This window comes from Doryrhamphus excisus, unplaced genomic scaffold (assembly GCF_037039965.1).
Source record: "Doryrhamphus excisus strain RoL-2023G ecotype Guam unplaced genomic scaffold, RoL_Dexc_Guam_v1.1 HiC_scaffold_24, whole genome shotgun sequence".
Lineage (NCBI taxonomy): Eukaryota > Metazoa > Chordata > Actinopteri > Syngnathiformes > Syngnathidae > Doryrhamphus > Doryrhamphus excisus.
This window is the reverse complement of record NW_027621862.1, coordinates 8,165,242-8,182,805: the sequence shown is the minus strand read 5'-3', so window position 1 is coordinate 8,182,805 and position 17,564 is coordinate 8,165,242. Positions and strand designations below refer to the sequence as shown.

The window sequence follows — 17,564 nt, the reverse complement described above, 5'->3', positions numbered from 1 at the left end:
CCCCCAGGTCCTGGAGGTGCCTGGATGCGCCAATCGCAGGTTACAAGCCAAACCTTTCAAGCGGTGATTGTGATTTCATGTTTTGTTGAAGAAAAGCCCATCATTTGTGGAACAATTTCCCCTACAAAGGAGAAATATTTGTCAGTTTGGACAATTGCCAATATGCCCCCACTTTGGACACATCGTCTTGTTTCATTGTTTGGCAACTGCTTCACCAGTCCACTTAAAAGGCTCACCCTTCATAGTGTAGTGGTTAGCACGTTTGCCTTACATGCAAAAGGTCCCTAGTTGGAAACTGGGTGGAAGCAAGGCCGTTCAATTCCTTCTTTTACAAAAAAATCAAGGTGACAAATGGGAACAAGGATATGTGCTTGATCCCTGAAGGTGTGTACACGGGCATCTGTCCCCAGTTTGGACACACAATCCATATTTCCCGGATGACTGATCGGGTGTATCGGTGGCCTGCAGGAAGGGGCTTATAGGAAGGAGGTGGCCGCTGTGGTGTCGTTGCATGCAAACAACATCCTCATCCTTGGCACAGCAAAGACCAAGGAGGAGAATAATCGTCGATTCCGTCCACTTACACCGGCAGGATTTCACAAGTCCTGTTGATAGCCTGGCCACTGGTGTGGTTTCCGTCATGCAGTGGTTCGCCTAACACTGAAGACACTCCTTCACCGGCGCTGTGGCTTAGTTGGTCAAAGTTCCTGTCTCGTAAACAGGAGGTCCTGGGTTCAAATCCCAGCAGTGCCTTGCATATGTGTTTCGGCGACTCCATTTTTGTCTCTCCAACATTTCATTAAATGTTTTGAATCAGACGTCTTGTTCTGTGGAAGAAATATCCATCATTTCTGATGTCATATGTAGCATAAATGTCATATGTACTACAATGCCCTCGACAAAGGCAAACAGATTGTGAATATGGACATTTGCGGGGCCAAGAAAACAGACCACATTAGCAAAACAAAAGAGGTTCGGGTCTAACATTTAAGGGAAGCGCTCTGCTATCTGAGGTAATTCCCCTGCTGCTACAATGTTGGCAGAGAAGGTCCAGTCACAGGACAAATTTGGTTCCTTTGCTGGAGTACGTCAAAGTGACACTGTCTCTGCCTTTCTGAGTGCAGACATAAAGCAGTCCCTGGTGGTCTAGTGGCTAGGATTCGGCGCTCTCACCGCCGCGGCCCGGGTTCGATTCCCGGTCAGGGAATTGACATTTGGGTAGGTTTTGACTGGAGATAGGATTTGTCTTGGGCCACGGTCGAATGGTTGGGGTCATCTTGAAGCTCAAACCGTTGTCATCCTGAGGCGACTGACAACAGAAATATAAACGAAACATGGACACACAATGGACTACGCAATAAGACAAGGTCCTCGACTGAGAATGCTGTCAGGACTGGGTTTAGGGTGAGACAGAGCATTTGTCGGATGCTCAGGGATAGATCCTTGTTAGAATAGAATGAATATAGCATCAGTTATCACCCTTATATCCATTTGCTTAGACAATAGAAAGAGTGTTTGAATGTGCTGAAGAAGAAATGTTCCTGTGACCCTGATCAGAGACCCCCACCAACCCCCAGGTCCTGGAGGTGCCTGGATGCGCCAATCGCAGGTTACAAGCCAAACCTTTCAAGCGGTGATTGTGATCTCATGTTTTGTTGAAGAAAAGCCCATCATTTGTGGAACAATTTCCCCTACAAAGGAGAAATATTTGTCAGTTGGGACAATTGCCAATATGCCCCCACTTTGGACTCATCGTCTTGTTTCATTGTTTGGCAACTGCTTCACCAGTCCCCTAAAAGGCTCACCCTTCATAGTGTAGTGGTTAGCACGTTTGCCTTACATGCAAAAGGTCCCTAGTTGGAAACTGGGTGGAAGCAAGGCCGTTCAATTCCTTCTTTTACAAAAAAATCAAGGTGACAAATGGGAACAAGGATATGTGCTTGATCCCTGAAGGTGTGTACACGGGCATCTGTCCCCAGTTTGGACACACAATCCATATTTCCCGGATGACTGATCGGGTGTATCGCTGGCCTGCAGGAAGGGGCTTATAGGAAGGAGGTGGTCGCTGTGGTGTCGTTGCATGCAAACAACATCCTCATCCTTGGCACAGCGAAGACCAAGGAGGAGAATAATCGTCGATTCGGTCCGCTTACACCGGCAGGATTTCACAAGTCCTGTTGATAGCCTGGCCACTGGTGTGGTTTCCGTCATGCAGTGGTTCGCCTAACACTGAAGACACTCCTTCACCGGCGCTGTGGCTTAGTTGGTCAAAGTTCCTGTCTCGTAAACAGGAGGTCCTGGGTTCAAATCCCAGCAGTGCCTTGCATATGTGTTTCGGCGACTCCATTTTTTTCTCTCCAACATTTCAAGTAAATGTTTTGAATCAGACGTCTTGTTCTGTGGAAGAAATATCCATCATTTCTGATGTCATATGTAGCATAAATGTCATATGTACTACAATGCCCTCGACAAAGGCAAACAGATTGTGAATATGGACATTTGCGGGGCTAAGAAAACAGACCACATTAGCAAAACAAAAGAGGTTCGGGTCGAATTTGGTTCCTTTGCTGGAGTACGTCAAAGTGACACTGTCTCTGCCTTTCTGAGTGCAGACATAAAGCAGTCCCTGGTGGTCTAGTGGCTAGGATTCGGCGCTCTCACCGCCGCGGCCCGGGTTCGATTCCCGGTCAGGGAATTGACATTTGGGTAGGTTTTGACTGGAGATAGGATTTGTCTTGGGCCACGGTCGAATGGTTGGGGTCATCTTGAAGCTCAAACCGTTGTCATCCTGAGGCGACTGACAACAGAAATATAAACGAAACATGGACACACAATGGACTACACAATAAGACAAGGTCCTCGACTGAGAATGCTGTCAGGACTGGGTTTAGGGTGAGACAGAGCATTTGTCGGATGCTCAGGGATAGATCCTTGTTAGAATAGAATGAATATAGCATCAGTTATCACCCTTATAGCCATTTGCTCAGACAATAGAAAGAGTGTTTGAATGTGCTGAAGAAGAAATGTTCCTGTGACCCTGATCAGAGACCCCCAGCAACCCTCAGGTCCTGGAGGTGCCTGGATGCGCCAATCGCAGGTTACAAGCCAAACCTTTCAAGCGGTGATTGTGATTTCATGTTTTGTTGAAGACAAGCATCAATTAACAATACTGTTATTGGAGGAAGGAAAGAAATCGGGGCACAAACACCAGTCATGTTCTCGGTCGGTAACCTATCACTCACATCGGATCCACCGCACCACCACCAGAGGTCAGCCCTGAGGATCGTCCATAAGAAGGCATCCACCAGTAAGGTAGAATTACACTAAGAGGTATTAATGCCGGGTTGTACAAATTGGGAACCTGTGGAAACGGTAATGCACATAAATTTACCTTTCGCCACTGTGCTGCTGAATATAAGCTTACATTTGACCTCTGTAACCTCGGGGTGCGCTATGGCGAATGGCCTACAATTAGCCAATAAAACAAAGGATTCCTTGTAGAATTTAGGCAATCGATCCCGCTACCTCTCACATGCAGAGCAAGCGCTATACCATTTGAGCTAATTCCCCTGCTTTTCCTGAATTGGCAGAGAAGGTCCAGTCTCAGAACTATATTGGTTCTTGAATTAACTCAGAGCAAATGACTACTGGATCGTAGGAGGGAGCAAAGCAGTGGCTCAACATATTCGACAGTGCATTCCATGTCGGAAAGCTCGAGGAGCCACGGAGGAACAAAAGATGGCTGACTTACCTCAAGACCGCATTGAGCCTTCTCCAACAATTACCTATGGTGGCATGGATTGTTTTGGCCCATTTCACACAAAACAAGGGTGTAAAGAAAAAAAACAGTACGGTCTACTATTCAATTGTCTATGTTCTGGAAGTGTTCACATAGAGATGCTGGAGGATATGACCACTGACTCATTCATCAATGCCCTAAGATGCTTCATTGCCATCAGAGGTGCTGTTTGGCACATCAGATCAGGGAACATACTTAGTTTGAACTAAAAATGAAATGGAAAAGTCACTAAAGGAAATAAACACAGAAAGAGTAACAGAATACCTGGCAGACAAGCAATGCAACTTTGTCATAAATGCAAGCCATATGGGAGGTGTTTGGGAGCGCCAGATCAGAACCATCAGAAGCATGCTCATTTCAGTCCTAGCAAACAGTGCTGGCAGGTTGAATGACAGTTCCTTGAGAACCTTTCTTTATGAAGCCATGTCTGTTGTGAATAATCGCCCTCTTACTGTGGACAATGTAAACAACCCATGTGTCTGGAACCACTGACACCTAACCACCTGATTACCGTGTAGTCATCTATTCCCATGCCACCACATGTTTCCAAGATGGCGCCGCGGACGGCTGCTTCGGTGTGTTGGTCCTCCAGCACCTGGACTCCGCAGGAACCTATGCTAGTATCCTGTTTGTGGACTTCAGCTCTGCCTTCAACACCATCCTCCCAACTCTGCTCCAGGAGAAGCTCTCCCAGCTTAGCGTGCCTGACTCCACCTGCAGGTGGATTACAGACTTCCTGTCTGACAGGAAACGCGTGAAGCCCGGGAAACACATCTCAGATACAAAAACCGTCAGCACCGGATCCCCCCAGGGCTGCGTTCTTTCTCCTCTGCTTTCTCCCTGTACACAAACAGTTGCACCTCCAGTCACCAGTCTGTCAAGCTCCTGAAGTTTGCGGACGACACCACCCTCATCGGACTCATCTCTGACGGTGACAAGTTTGCCTACAGGTGGGAGTTTGACCATCTGGCGACTTGGTGCAACCTGAACAAGCTGGAGCTCAACGCCCTAAAAACAGTGTAGATGGTTGTGGACAACAGGAAGAACTCAGCCTCTCCTGTCCCCATCACCCTCTGTGACTCTACAATTGACATTGTGGAGTCCTTCCGCTTCCTGGGTACCATCATCTCCCAGGACCTCCAGTGGGAGCCGAACATCAGCTCCATCATCAAGAAGGCACAGCAGAGGATGTACTTCCTACGTTCCTACGGCAGCTGAAGAAATTCAGCCTGCCAAAGACAATGATGGTGCACTTCTACACATCCATCATTGAGTCCATCCTCACCTCATCCATCACCATCTGGTACGCTGCTGTCACTGCTAAGGACAAGGGCAGGCTGCAGCGTGTCATTCGGTCTGCAGAGAAGGTGATTGACTGCAATCTCTCGTCCCTCCGGGATCTGGACGCCTCCAGGACCCTGAGGCGTGCAGAGGGGATTGTGGCCGATCCCTCTCACCCCGGTCACAGTCTCTTTGAGAGGAGGCTGCGGTCCATCAGGACCAAAACCTCACGCCACAAGAACAGTTTCTTCCCGTCTGCTGTCAGCCTCATCAACAAGGCCCGGAATCCCCCTTGACACTGTTCACACCCCACCTCTGCCTCACCCTGCCACTTTGACACTCTATATACGTTAAATTAACGCATATAGGACTCCTTCTTCAGCTTGACGGCGGCCCTGACCTCTGGTGTCCACCATCGGGTTCGGGACCTGCCGCCACGACTGGCACCGACCGCCTTGCGGCCGCAGCTCCGGTCAGCCGCCTCAGCAATGGAGGCACGGAATATGGCCCATTCGGACTCAATATCCCGGTCCTCCCCCGGGATACAGGCGAAGCTCTGCCAGAGGTGAGAGTTGAAGACTCGACGAATGGGAGACTCTGCCAGACGTTCCCAGCACACCTTCACTACTCGTTTGGGTCTACCAGGTCTGTCCAGCATCCTCCCCCGCCATCTAACCCAACTCATCACCGGGTGGTGATCAGTTGACAGCTCAGCCCCTCTCTTCACCCGCCTGCCCAGAACATGCGGATGCAGGTCTGATGACACGACTACAATGTCGATCATAGACCTGCAGCCTAGGGTGTCCTGGTGCCAAGTGCACTTATGGACATCCCTATGTTCGAACATGGTGTTAGTTATGGACAAACTGTGGTTCGCACAGAAGTCCAATAACATCACAACGCCCGGGTTCAGATCAGGGAGGCCGTTCCTCCCAATCACGGCCCTCCAGGTCACACTGTCATTGCCCAGATGGGCGTTGAAGTCTCCCAGTAGAACGACGGAGTCACCAGGACTCCAAAAAGACCGGGTACTCCGAACTGCCGTTTGGCGCGTACGCACAAATGACAGTTAGGACCTTTTCCCCAGCCCGAAGGCGTAGAGAAATTACCCTCTCGTTCACCGGGGCTGACTCCAACACAGAGGCACCAAGCCGGGGGTCTTGATAAGCCTACACCAGCTCGCTGCCTCTCCCCTGCAGCAACTCCAGAGTGGAACAAGGTCCAGTCCTTCTCGAGGAGTTTGGTTCCGGAACCCAAACTGTGGGTCGAGGTGAGTCCGACTATGTCTAGTCGGAATATCTCAACCTCTTGCACAAGTTCAGGTTCCTTTCCCACCAGAGAAGTGACATTTCATGTCCCAAAAACCAGTTTTTGCCCACCGAAGACCACCCCCGGTAGGAGAAATATTTGTCAGTTTGGACAATTGCCAATATACCCCCACTTTGGACACATCGTCTTGTTTCATTGTTTGGCAACTGCTTCACCAGTCCCCTTAAAAGGCTCACCCTTCATAGTGTAGTGGTTAGCACGTGTGCCTTACATGCAAAAGGTCCCTGGTTGGAAACTGGGTGGAAGCAAGGCCGTTCAATTCCTTCTTTTACAAAAAAATCAAGGTGACAAATGGGAACAAGGATATGTGCTTGATCCCTGAAGGTGTGTACACGGGCATCTGTCCCCAGTTTGGACACACAATCCATATTTCCCGGACGACTGATCGGGTGCATCGCTGGCCTGCAGGAAGGGGCTTATAGGAAGGAGGTGGCCGCTGTGGTGTCGTTGCATGCAAACAACATCCTCATCCTTGGCACAGCGAAGACCAAGGAGGAGAATAATCGTCGATTCGGTCCGCTTACACCGGCAGGATTTCACAAGTCCTGTTGATAGCCTGGCCACTGGTGTGGTTTCCGTCATGCAGTGGTTCGCCTAACACTGAAGACACTCCTTCACCGGCGCTGTGGCTTAGTTGGTCAAAGTTCCTGTCTTGTAAACAGGAGGTCCTGGGTTCAAATCCCAGCAGTGCCTTGCATATGTGTTTTGGCGACTCCATTTTTTTCTCTCCAACATTTCATTAAATGTTTTGAATCAGACGTCTTGTTCTGTGGAAGAAATATCCATCATTTCTGATGTCATATGTAGCATAAATGTCATATGTACTACAATGCCCTTGACAAAGGCAAACAGATTGTGAATTTGGACATTTGCGGGGCTAAGAAAACAGACCACATTAGCAAAACAAAAGAGGTTCGGGTCTAACATTTAAGGGAAGCGCTCTGCTATCTGAGGTAATTCCCCTGCTGCTACAATGTTGGCAGAGAAGGTCCAGTCACAGGACGAATTTGGTTCCTATGCTGGAGTACGTCAAAGTGACACTGTCTCTGCCTTTCTGAGTGCAGACATAAAGCAGTCCCTGGTGGTCTAGTGGCTAGGATTCAGTGCTCTCACCGCCGTGGCCCGGGTTCGATTCCCGGTCAGGGAATTGACATTTGGGTAGGTTTTGACTGGAGATAGGATTTGTCTTTGTCTTTGGCCACGGTCGAATGGTTGGGGTCATCTTGAAGCTCAAACCGTTGTCATCCTGAGGCGACTGACAACAGAAATATAAACGAAACATGGACACACAATGGACTACACAATAAGACAAGGTCCTCGACTGAGAATGCTGTCAGGACTGGGTTTAGGGTGAGACAGAGCATTTGTCGGATGCTCAGGGATAGATCCTTGTTAGAATAGAATGAATATAGCATCAGTTATCACCCTCATATCCATTTGCTTAGACAATAGAAAGAGTGTTTGAATGTGCTGAAGAAGAAATGTTCCTGTGACCCTGATCAGAGACCCCCAGCAACCCCCAGGTCCTGGAGGTGCCTGGATGCGCCAATCGCAGGTTACAAGCCAAACCTTTCAAGCGGTGATTGTGATTTCATGTTTTGTTGAAGAAAAGCCCATCATTTGTGGAACAATTTCCCCTACAAAGGAGAAATATTTGTCAGTTTGGACAATTGCCAATATGCCCCCACTTTGGACTTATCGTCTTGTTTCATTGTTTGGCAACTGCTTCACCAGTCCCCTTAAAAGGCTCACCCTTCATAGTGTAGTGGTTAGCACGTTTGCCTTACATGCAAAAGGTCCCTAGTTGGAAACTGGGTGGAAGCACGGCCGTTCAATTCCTTCTTTTACAAAAAAATCAAGGTGACAAATGGGAACAAGGATATGTGCTTGATCCCTGAAGGTGTGTACACGGGCATCTGTCCCCAGTTTGGACACACAATCCATATTTCCCGGATGACTGATCGGGTGTATCGCTGGCCTGCAGGAAGGGGCTTATAGGAAGGAGGTGGCCGCTGTGGTGTCGTTGCATGCAAACAACATCCTCATCCTTGGCACAGCGAAGACCAAGAAGGAGAATAATCGTCGATTCGGTCCGCTTACACCGGCAGGATTTCACAAGTCCTGTTGATAGCCTGGCCACTGGTGTGGTTTCCGTCATGCAGTGGTTCGCCTAACACTGAAGACACTCCTTCACCGGCGCTGTGGCTTAGTTGGTCAAAGTTCCTGTCTTGTAAACAGGAGGTCCTGGGTTCAAATCCCAGCAGTGCCTTGCATATGTGTTTCGGCGACTCCATTTTTTTCTCTCCAACATTTCAAGTAAATGTTTTGAATCAGACGTCTTGTTCTGTGGAAGAAATATCCATCATTTCTGATGTCATATGTAGCATAAATGTCATATGTACTACAATGCCCTCGACAAAGGCAAACAGATTGTGAATATGGACATTTGCGGGGCTAAGAAAACAGACCACATTAGCAAAACAAAAGAGGTTCGGGTCTAACATTTAAGGGAAGCGCTCTGCTATCTGAGGTAATTCCCCTGCTGCTACAATGTTGGCAGAGAAGGTCCAGTCACAGGACGAATTTGGTTCCTTTGCTGGAGTACGTCAAAGTGACACTGTCTTTGCCTTTCTGAGTGCAGACATAAAGCAGTCCCTGGTGGTCTAGTGGCTAGGATTCGGCGCTCTCACCGCCGCGGCCCGGGTTCGATTCCCGGTCAGGGAATTGACATTTGGGTAGGTTTTGACTGGAGATAGGATTTGTCTTGGGCCACGGTCGAATGGTTGGGTTCATCTTGAAGCTCAAACCGTTGTCATCTTGAGGCGACTAACAACAGAAATATAAACAAAACATGGACACACACTGGACTACACAATAAGACAAGGTCCTCAACTGAGAATGCTGTCAGGACTGGGTTTAGGGTGAGACAGAGCATTTGTCGGATGCTCAGGGATAGATCCTTGTTAGAATAGAATCAATATAGCATCAGTTATCACCCTCATATCCATTTGCTTAGACAATAGAAAGAGTGTTTGAATGTGCTGAAGAAGAAATGTTCCTGTGACCCTGATCAGAGACCCCCAGCAACCCCCAGGTCCTGGAGGTGCCTGGATGCGCCAATCGCAGGTTACAAGCCAAACCTTTCAAGCGGTGATTGTGATTTCATGTTTTGTTGAAGAAAAGCCCATCATTTGTGGAACAATTTCCCCTACAAAGGAGAAATATTTGTCAGTTGGGACAATTGCCAATATGCCCCCACTTTGGACTCATCGTCTTGTTTCATTGTTTGGCAACTGCTTCACCAGTCCCCTAAAAGGCTCACACTTCATAGTGTAGTGGTTAGCACGTTTGCCTTACATGCAAAAGGTCCCTAGTTGGAAACTGGGTGGAAGCAAGGCCGTTCAATTCCTTCTTTTACAAAAAAATCAAGGTGACAAATGGGAACAAGGATATGTGCTTGATCCCTGAAGGTGTGTACACGGGCATCTGTCCCCAGTTTGGACACACAATCCATATTTCCCGGATGACTGATCGCGTGTATCGCTGGCCTGCAGGAAGGGGCTTATAGGAAGGAGGTGGTCGTTGTGGTGTCGTTGCATGCAAACAACATCCTCATCCTTGGCACAGCGAAGACCAAGGAGGAGAATAATCGTCGATTCGGTCCGCTTACACCGGCAGGATTTCACAAGTCCTGTTGATAGCCTGGCCACTGGTGTGGTTTCCGTCATGCAGTGGTTCGCCTAACACTGAAGACACTCCTTCACCGGCGCTGTGGCTTAGTTGGTCAAAGTTCCTGTCTCGTAAACAGGAGGTCCTGGGTTCAAATCCCAGCAGTGCCTTGCATATGTGTTTCGGCGACTCCATTTTTTTCTCTCCAACATTTCAAGTAAATGTTTTGAATCAGACGTCTTGTTCTGTGGAAGAAATATCCATCATTTCTGATGTCATATGTAGCATAAATGTCATATGTACTACAATGCCCTCGACAAAGGCAAACAGATTGTGAATATGGACATTTGCGGGGCTAAGAAAACAGACCACATTAGCAAAACAAAAGAGGTTCGGGTCGAATTTGGTTCCTTTGCTGGAGTACGTCAAAGTGACACTGTCTCTGCCTTTCTGAGTGCAGACATAAAGCAGTCCCTGGTGGTCTAGTGGCTAGGATTCGGCGCTCTCACCGCCGCGGCCCGGGTTCGATTCCCGGTCAGGGAATTGACATTTGGGTAGGTTTTGACTGGAGATAGGATTTGTCTTGGGCCACGGTCGAATGGTTGGGGTCATCTTGAAGCTCAAACCGTTGTCATCCTGAGGCGACTGACAACAGAAATATAAACGAAACATGGACACACAATGGACTACACAATAAGACAAGGTCCTCGACTGAGAATGCTGTCAGGACTGGGTTTAGGGTGAGACAGAGCATTTGTCGGATGCTCAGGGATAGATCCTTGTTAGAATAGAATGAATATAGCATCAGTTATCACCCTTATAGCCATTTGCTCAGACAATAGAAAGAGTGTTTGAATGTGCTGAAGAAGAAATGTTCCTGTGACCCTGATCAGAGACCCCCAGCAACCCCCAGGTCCTGGAGGTGCCTGGATGCGCCAATCGCAGGTTACAAGCCAAACCTTTCAAGCGGTGATTGTGATTTCATGTTTTGTTGAAGACAAGCATCAATTGACAATACTGTTATTGGAGGAAGGAAAGAAATCGGGGCACAAACACCAGTCATGTTCTCGGTCGGTAACCTATCACTCACATCGGATCCACCGCACCACCACCAGAGGTCAGCCCTGAGGATCGTCCATAAGAAGGCATCCACCAGTAAGGTAGAATTACACTAAGAGGTATTAATGCCGGGTTGTACAAATTGGGAACCTGTGGAAACGGTAATGCACATAAATTTACCTTTCGCCACTGTGCTGCTGAATATAAGCTTACATTTGACCTCTGTAACCTCGGGGTGCGCTATGGCGAATGGCCTACAATTAGCCAATAAAACAAAGGATTCCTTGTAGAATTTAGGCAATCGATCCCGCTACCTCTCACATGCAGAGCAAGCGCTATACCATTTGAGCTAATTCCCTTGCTTTTCCTGAATTGGCAGAGAAGGTCCAGTCTCAGAACTATATTGGTTCTTGAATTAACTCAGAGCAAATGACTACTGGATCGTGGGAGGGAGCAAAGCAGTGGCTCAACATATTCGACAGTGCATTCCATGTCGGAAAGCTCGAGGAGCCACGGAGGAACAAAAGATGGCTGACTTACCTCAAGACCGCATTGAGCCTTCTCCAACAATTACCTATGGTGGCATGGATTGTTTTGGCCCATTTCACACAAAACAAGGGTGTAAAGAAAAAAAACAGTACGGTCTACTATTCAATTGTCTATGTTCTGGAAGTGTTCACATAGAGATGCTGGAGGATATGACCACTGACTCATTCATCAATGCCCTAAGATGCTTCATTGCCATCAGAGGTGCTGTTTGGCACATCAGATCAGGGAACATACTTAGTTTGAACTAAAAATGAAATGGAAAAGTCACTAAAGGAAATAAACACAGAAAGAGTAACAGAATACCTGGCAGACAAGCAATGCAACTTTGTCATAAATGCAAGCCATATGGGAGGTGTTTGGGAGCGCCAGATCAGAACCATCAGAAGCATGCTCATTTCAGTCCTAGCAAACAGTGCTGGCAGGTTGAATGACAGTTCCTTGAGAACCTTTCTTTATGAAGCCATGTCTGTTGTGAATAATCGCCCTCTTACTGTGGACAATGTAAACAACCTATGTGTCTGGAACCACTGACACCTAACCACCTGATTACCGTGTAGTCATCTATTCCCATGCCACCACATGTTTCCAAGATGGCGCCGCGGACGGCTGCTTCGGTGTGTTGGTCCTCCAGCACCTGGACTCCGCAGGAACCTATGCTAGTATCCTGTTTGTGGACTTCAGCTCTGCCTTCAACACCATCCTCCCAACTCTGCTCCAGGAGAAGCTCTCCCAGCTTAGCGTGCCTGACTCCACCTGCAGGTGGATTACAGACTTCCTGTCTGACAGGAAACGCGTGAAGCTCGGGAAACACATCTCAGATACAAAAACCGTCAGCACCGGATCCCCCCAGGGCTGCGTTCTTTCTCCTCTGCTTTCTCCCTGTACACAAACAGTTGCACCTCCAGTCACCAGTCTGTCAAGCTCCTGAAGTTTGCGGACGACACCACCCTCATCGGACTCATCTCTGACGGTGACAAGTTTGCCTACAGGTGGGAGTTTGACCATCTGGCGACTTGGTGCAACCTGAACAAGCTGGAGCTCAACGCCCTAAAAACAGTGTAGATGGTTGTGGACAACAGGAAGAACTCAGCCTCTCCTGTCCCCATCACCCTCTGTGACTCTACAATTGACATTGTGGAGTCCTTCCGCTTCCTGGGTACCATCATCTCCCAGGACCTCCAGTGGGAGCCGAACATCAGCTCCATCATCAAGAAGGCACAGCAGAGGATGTACTTCCTACGTTCCTACGGCAGCTGAAGAAATTCAGCCTGCCAAAGACAATGATGGTGCACTTCTACACATCCATCATTGAGTCCATCCTCACCTCATCCATCACCATCTGGTACGCTGCTGTCACTGCTAAGGACAAGGGCAGGCTGCAGCGTGTCATTCGGTCTGCAGAGAAGGTGATTGACTGCAATCTCTCGTCCCTCCGGGATCTGGACACCTCCAGGACCCTGAGGCGTGCAGAGGGGATTGTGGCCGATCCCTCTCACCCCGGTCACAGTCTCTTTGAGAGGAGGCTGCGGTCCATCAGGACCAAAACCTCACGCCACAAGAACAGTTTCTTCCCGTCTGCTGTCAGCCTCATCAACAAGGCCCGGAATCCCCCTTGACACTGTTCACACCCCACCTCTGCCTCACCCTGCCACTTTGACACTCTATATACGTTAAATTAACGCATATAGGACTCCTTCTTCAGCTTGACGGCGGCCCTGACCTCTGGTGTCCACCATCGGGTTCGGGACCTGCCGCCACGACTGGCACCGACCGCCTTGCGGCCGCAGCTCCGGTCAGCCGCCTCAGCAATGGAGGCACGGAATATGGCCCATTCGGACTCAATATCCCGGTCCTCCCCCGGGATACAGGCGAAGCTCTGCCAGAGGTGAGAGTTGAAGACTCGACGAATGGGAGACTCTGCCAGACGTTCCCAGCACACCTTCACTACTCGTTTGGGTCTACCAGGTCTGTCCAGCATCCTCCCCCGCCATCTAACCCAACTCATCACCGGGTGGTGATCAGTTGACAGCTCAGCCCCTCTCTTCACCCGCCTGCCCAGAACATGCGGATGCAGGTCTGATGACACGACTACAATGTCGATCATAGACCTGCAGCCTAGGGTGTCCTGGTGCCAAGTGCACTTATGGACATCCCTATGTTCGAACATGGTGTTAGTTATGGACAAACTGTGGTTCGCACAGAAGTCCAATAACATCACAACGCCCGGGTTCAGATCAGGGAGGCCGTTCCTCCCAATCACGGCCCTCCAGGTCACACTGTCATTGCCCAGATGGGCGTTGAAGTCTCCCAGTAGAACGACGGAGTCACCAGGACTCCAAAAAGACCGGGTACTCCGAACTGCCGTTTGGCGCGTACGCACAAATGACAGTTAGGACCTTTTCCCCAGCCCGAAGGCGTAGAGAAATTACCCTCTCGTTCACCGGGGCTGACTCCAACACAGAGGCACCAAGCCGGGGGTCTTGATAAGCCTACACCAGCTCGCTGCCTCTCCCCTGCAGCAACTCCAGAGTGGAACAAGGTCCAGTCCTTCTCGAGGAGTTTGGTTCCGGAACCCAAACTGTGGGTCGAGGTGAGTCCGACTATGTCTAGTCGGAATATCTCAACCTCTTGCACAAGTTCAGGTTCCTTTCCCACCAGAGAAGTGACATTTCATGTCCCAAAAACCAGTTTTTGCCCACCGAAGACCAGGTCACCCATGCACCCGCCCTTGACCGCCACCCAACACATAATGCACCGGACCCTTATGCTTGCCCCCGTAGGTGGTGGGTCTACGAGGGGGAGATCCCATGTGGCTGGGGGTGAAGGCCCAATCACCAGGCGCTCACCTGCGAGCCCCTACCCCGGGCCTGGCTCCAGGGTGAGGCCCCGGTAGGAGAAATATTTGTCAGTTTGGACAATTGCCAATATACCCCCACTTTGGACACATCGTCTTGTTTCATTGTTTGGCAACTGCTTCACCAGTCCCCTTAAAAGGCTCACCCTTCATAGTGTAGTGGTTAGCACGTTTGCCTTACATGCAAAAGGTCCCTGGTTGGAAACTGGGTGGAAGCAAGGCCGTTCAATTCCTTCTTTTACAAAAAAATCAAGGTGACAAATGGGAACAAGGATATGTGCTTGATCCCTGAAGGTGTGTACACGGGCATCTGTCCCCAGTTTGGACACACAATCCATATTTCCCGGACGACTGATCGGGTGCATCACTGGCCTGCAGGAAGGGGCTTATAGGAAGGAGGTGGCCGCTGTGGTGTCGTTGCATGCAAACAACATCCTCATCCTTGGCACAGCGAAGACCAAGGAGGAGAATAATCGTCGATTCGGTCCGCTTACACCGGCAGGATTTCACAAGTCCTGTTGATAGCCTGGCCACTGGTGTGGTTTCCGTCATGCAGTGGTTCGCCTAACACTGAAGACACTGCTTCACCGGCGCTGTGGCTTAGTTGGTCAAAGTTCCTGTCTTGTAAACAGGAGGTCCTGGGTTCAAATCCCAGCAGTGCCTTGCATATGTGTTTCGGCGACTCCATTTTTTTCTCTCCAACATTTCATTAAATGTTTTGAATCAGACGTCTTGTTCTGTGGAAGAAATATCCATCATTTCTGATGTCATATGTAGCATAAATGTCATATGTACTACAATGTCCTCGACAAAGGCAAACAGATTGTGAATTTGGACATTTGCGGGGCCAAGAAAACAGACCACATTAGCAAAACAAAAGAGGTTCGGGTCTAACATTTAAGGGAAGCGCTCTGCTATCTGAGGTAATTCCCCTGCTGCTACAATGTTGGCAGAGAAGGTCCAGTCACAGGACAAATTTGGTTCCTTTGCTGGAGTACGTCAAAGTGACACTGTCTCTGCCTTTCTGAGTGCAGACATAAAGCAGTCCCTGGTGGTCTAGTGGCTAGGATTCGGCCCTCTCACCGCCGCGGCCCGGGTTCGATTCCCGGTCAGGGAATTGACATTTGGGTAGGTTTTGACTGGAGATAGGATTTGTCTTGGGCCACGGTCGAATGGTTGGGGTCATCTTGAAGCTCAAACCGTTGTCATCCTGAGGCGACTGACAACAGAAATATAAACGAAAAACATGGACACACAATGGACTACACAATAAGACAAGGTCCGCGACTGAGAATGCTGTCAGGACTGGGTTTAGGGTGAGACAGAGCATTTGTCGGATGCTCAGGGATAGATCCTTGTTAGAATAGAATGAATATAGCATCAGTTATCACCCTCATATCCATTTGCTTAGACAATAGAAAGAGTGTTTGAATGTGCTGAAGAAGAAATGTTCCTGTGACCCTGATCAGAGACCCCCAGCAACCCCCAGGTCCTGGAGGTGCCTGGATGCGCCAATCGCAGGTTACAAGCCAAACCTTTCAAGCGGTGATTGTGATTTCATGTTTTGTTGAAGAAAAGCCCATCATTTGTGGAACAATTTCCCCTACAAAGGAGAAATATTTGTCAGTTTGGACAATTGCCAATATGCCCCCACTTTGGACTCATCGTCTTGTTTCATTGTTTGGCAACTGCTTCACCAGTCCCCTTAAAAGGCTCACCCTTCATAGTGTAGTGGTTAGCACGTTTGCCTTACATGCAAAAGGTCCCTAGTTGGAAACTGGGTGGAAGCAAGGCCGTTCAATTCCTTCTTTTACAAAAAAATCAAGGTGACAAATGGGAACAAGGATATGTGCTTGATCCCTGAAGGTGTGTACACGGGCATCTGTCCCCAGTTTGGACACACAATCCATATTTCCCGGATGACTGATCGGGTGTATCGCTGGCCTGCAGGAAGGGGCTTATAGGAAGGAGGTGGCCGCTGTGGTGTCGTTGCATGCAAACAACATCCTCATCCTTGGCACAGCGAAGACCAAGAAGGAGAATAATCGTCGATTCGGTCCGCTTACACCGGCAGGATTTCACAAGTCCTGTTGATAGCCTGGCCACTGGTGTGGTTTCCGTCATGCAGTGGTTCGCCTAACACTGAAGACACTCCTTCACCGGCGCTGTGGCTTAGTTGGTCAAAGTTCCTGTCTTGTAAACAGGAGGTCCTGGGTTCAAATCCCAGCAGTGCCTTGCATATGTGTTTCGGCGACTCCATTTTTTTCTCTCCAACATTTCAAGTAAATGTTTTGAATCAGACGTCTTGTTCTGTGGAAGAAATATCCATCATTTCTGATGTCATATGTAGCATAAATGTCATATGTACTACAATGCCCTCGACAAAGGCAAACAGATTGTGAATATGGACATTTGCGGGGCTAAGAAAACAGACCACATTAGCAAAACAAAAGAGGTTCGGGTCTAACATTTAAGGGAAGCGCTCTGCTATCTGAGGTAATTCCCCTGCTGCTACAATGTTGGCAGAGAAGGTCCAGTCACAGGACGAATTTGGTTCCTTTGCTGGAGTACGTCAAAGTGACACTGTCTTTGCCTTTCTGAGTGCAGACATAAAGCAGTCCCTGGTGGTCTAGTGGCTAGGATTCGGCGCTCTCACCGCCGCGGCCCGGGTTCGATTCCCGGTCAGGGAATTGACATTTGGGTAGGTTTTGACTGGAGATAGGATTTGTCTTGGGCCACGGTCGAATGGTTGGGTTCATCTTGAAGCTCAAACCGTTGTCATCCTGAGGCGACTAACAACAGAAATATAAACAAAACATGGACACACACTGGACTACACAATAAGACAAGGTCCTCAACTGAGAATGCTGTCAGGACTGGGTTTAGGGTGAGACAGAGCATTTGTCGGATGCTCAGGGATAGATCCTTGTTAGAATAGAATGAATATAGCATCAGTTATCACCCTTATATCCATTTGCTTAGACAATAGAAAGAGTGTTTGAATGTGCTGAAGAAGAAATGTTC

The 17,564-nt window shown here is 48.9% G+C and overlaps 14 non-coding genes across 14 annotated transcripts; all 14 read left to right on the top strand.

Annotated features, from left to right (window-relative positions):
* The first annotated feature begins 679 nt into the window (after nucleotides 1-679).
* trnat-cgu (transfer RNA threonine (anticodon CGU)) lies at nucleotides 680-753 on the top strand. Its single transcript has one exon. It is a non-coding gene; the product is annotated as a tRNA-Thr (tRNA).
* A 382-nt stretch (nucleotides 754-1,135) lies between these two features.
* On the top strand, nucleotides 1,136-1,207 carry trnae-cuc (transfer RNA glutamic acid (anticodon CUC)). Its single transcript has one exon. It is a non-coding gene; the product is annotated as a tRNA-Glu (tRNA).
* Nucleotides 1,208-2,248: 1,041 nt separating this feature from the next.
* Nucleotides 2,249-2,322, top strand: trnat-cgu (transfer RNA threonine (anticodon CGU)). Its single transcript has one exon. It is a non-coding gene; the product is annotated as a tRNA-Thr (tRNA).
* A 301-nt stretch (nucleotides 2,323-2,623) lies between these two features.
* Nucleotides 2,624-2,695, top strand: trnae-cuc (transfer RNA glutamic acid (anticodon CUC)). Its single transcript has one exon. It is a non-coding gene; the product is annotated as a tRNA-Glu (tRNA).
* A 4,333-nt stretch (nucleotides 2,696-7,028) lies between these two features.
* trnat-ugu (transfer RNA threonine (anticodon UGU)) lies at nucleotides 7,029-7,102 on the top strand. Its single transcript has one exon. It is a non-coding gene; the product is annotated as a tRNA-Thr (tRNA).
* A 382-nt stretch (nucleotides 7,103-7,484) lies between these two features.
* trnae-cuc (transfer RNA glutamic acid (anticodon CUC)) lies at nucleotides 7,485-7,556 on the top strand. The gene has a single exon. It is a non-coding gene; the product is annotated as a tRNA-Glu (tRNA).
* Nucleotides 7,557-8,604: 1,048 nt separating this feature from the next.
* On the top strand, nucleotides 8,605-8,678 carry trnat-ugu (transfer RNA threonine (anticodon UGU)). The gene has a single exon. It is a non-coding gene; the product is annotated as a tRNA-Thr (tRNA).
* A 383-nt stretch (nucleotides 8,679-9,061) lies between these two features.
* trnae-cuc (transfer RNA glutamic acid (anticodon CUC)) lies at nucleotides 9,062-9,133 on the top strand. Its single transcript has one exon. It is a non-coding gene; the product is annotated as a tRNA-Glu (tRNA).
* Nucleotides 9,134-10,174: 1,041 nt separating this feature from the next.
* trnat-cgu (transfer RNA threonine (anticodon CGU)) lies at nucleotides 10,175-10,248 on the top strand. The gene has a single exon. It is a non-coding gene; the product is annotated as a tRNA-Thr (tRNA).
* Nucleotides 10,249-10,549: 301 nt separating this feature from the next.
* trnae-cuc (transfer RNA glutamic acid (anticodon CUC)) lies at nucleotides 10,550-10,621 on the top strand. Its single transcript has one exon. It is a non-coding gene; the product is annotated as a tRNA-Glu (tRNA).
* A 4,508-nt stretch (nucleotides 10,622-15,129) lies between these two features.
* On the top strand, nucleotides 15,130-15,203 carry trnat-ugu (transfer RNA threonine (anticodon UGU)). Its single transcript has one exon. It is a non-coding gene; the product is annotated as a tRNA-Thr (tRNA).
* A 382-nt stretch (nucleotides 15,204-15,585) lies between these two features.
* On the top strand, nucleotides 15,586-15,657 carry trnae-cuc (transfer RNA glutamic acid (anticodon CUC)). Its single transcript has one exon. It is a non-coding gene; the product is annotated as a tRNA-Glu (tRNA).
* A 1,044-nt stretch (nucleotides 15,658-16,701) lies between these two features.
* On the top strand, nucleotides 16,702-16,775 carry trnat-ugu (transfer RNA threonine (anticodon UGU)). The gene has a single exon. It is a non-coding gene; the product is annotated as a tRNA-Thr (tRNA).
* Nucleotides 16,776-17,158: 383 nt separating this feature from the next.
* Nucleotides 17,159-17,230, top strand: trnae-cuc (transfer RNA glutamic acid (anticodon CUC)). The gene has a single exon. It is a non-coding gene; the product is annotated as a tRNA-Glu (tRNA).
* Nucleotides 17,231-17,564: the final 334 nt, after the last annotated feature.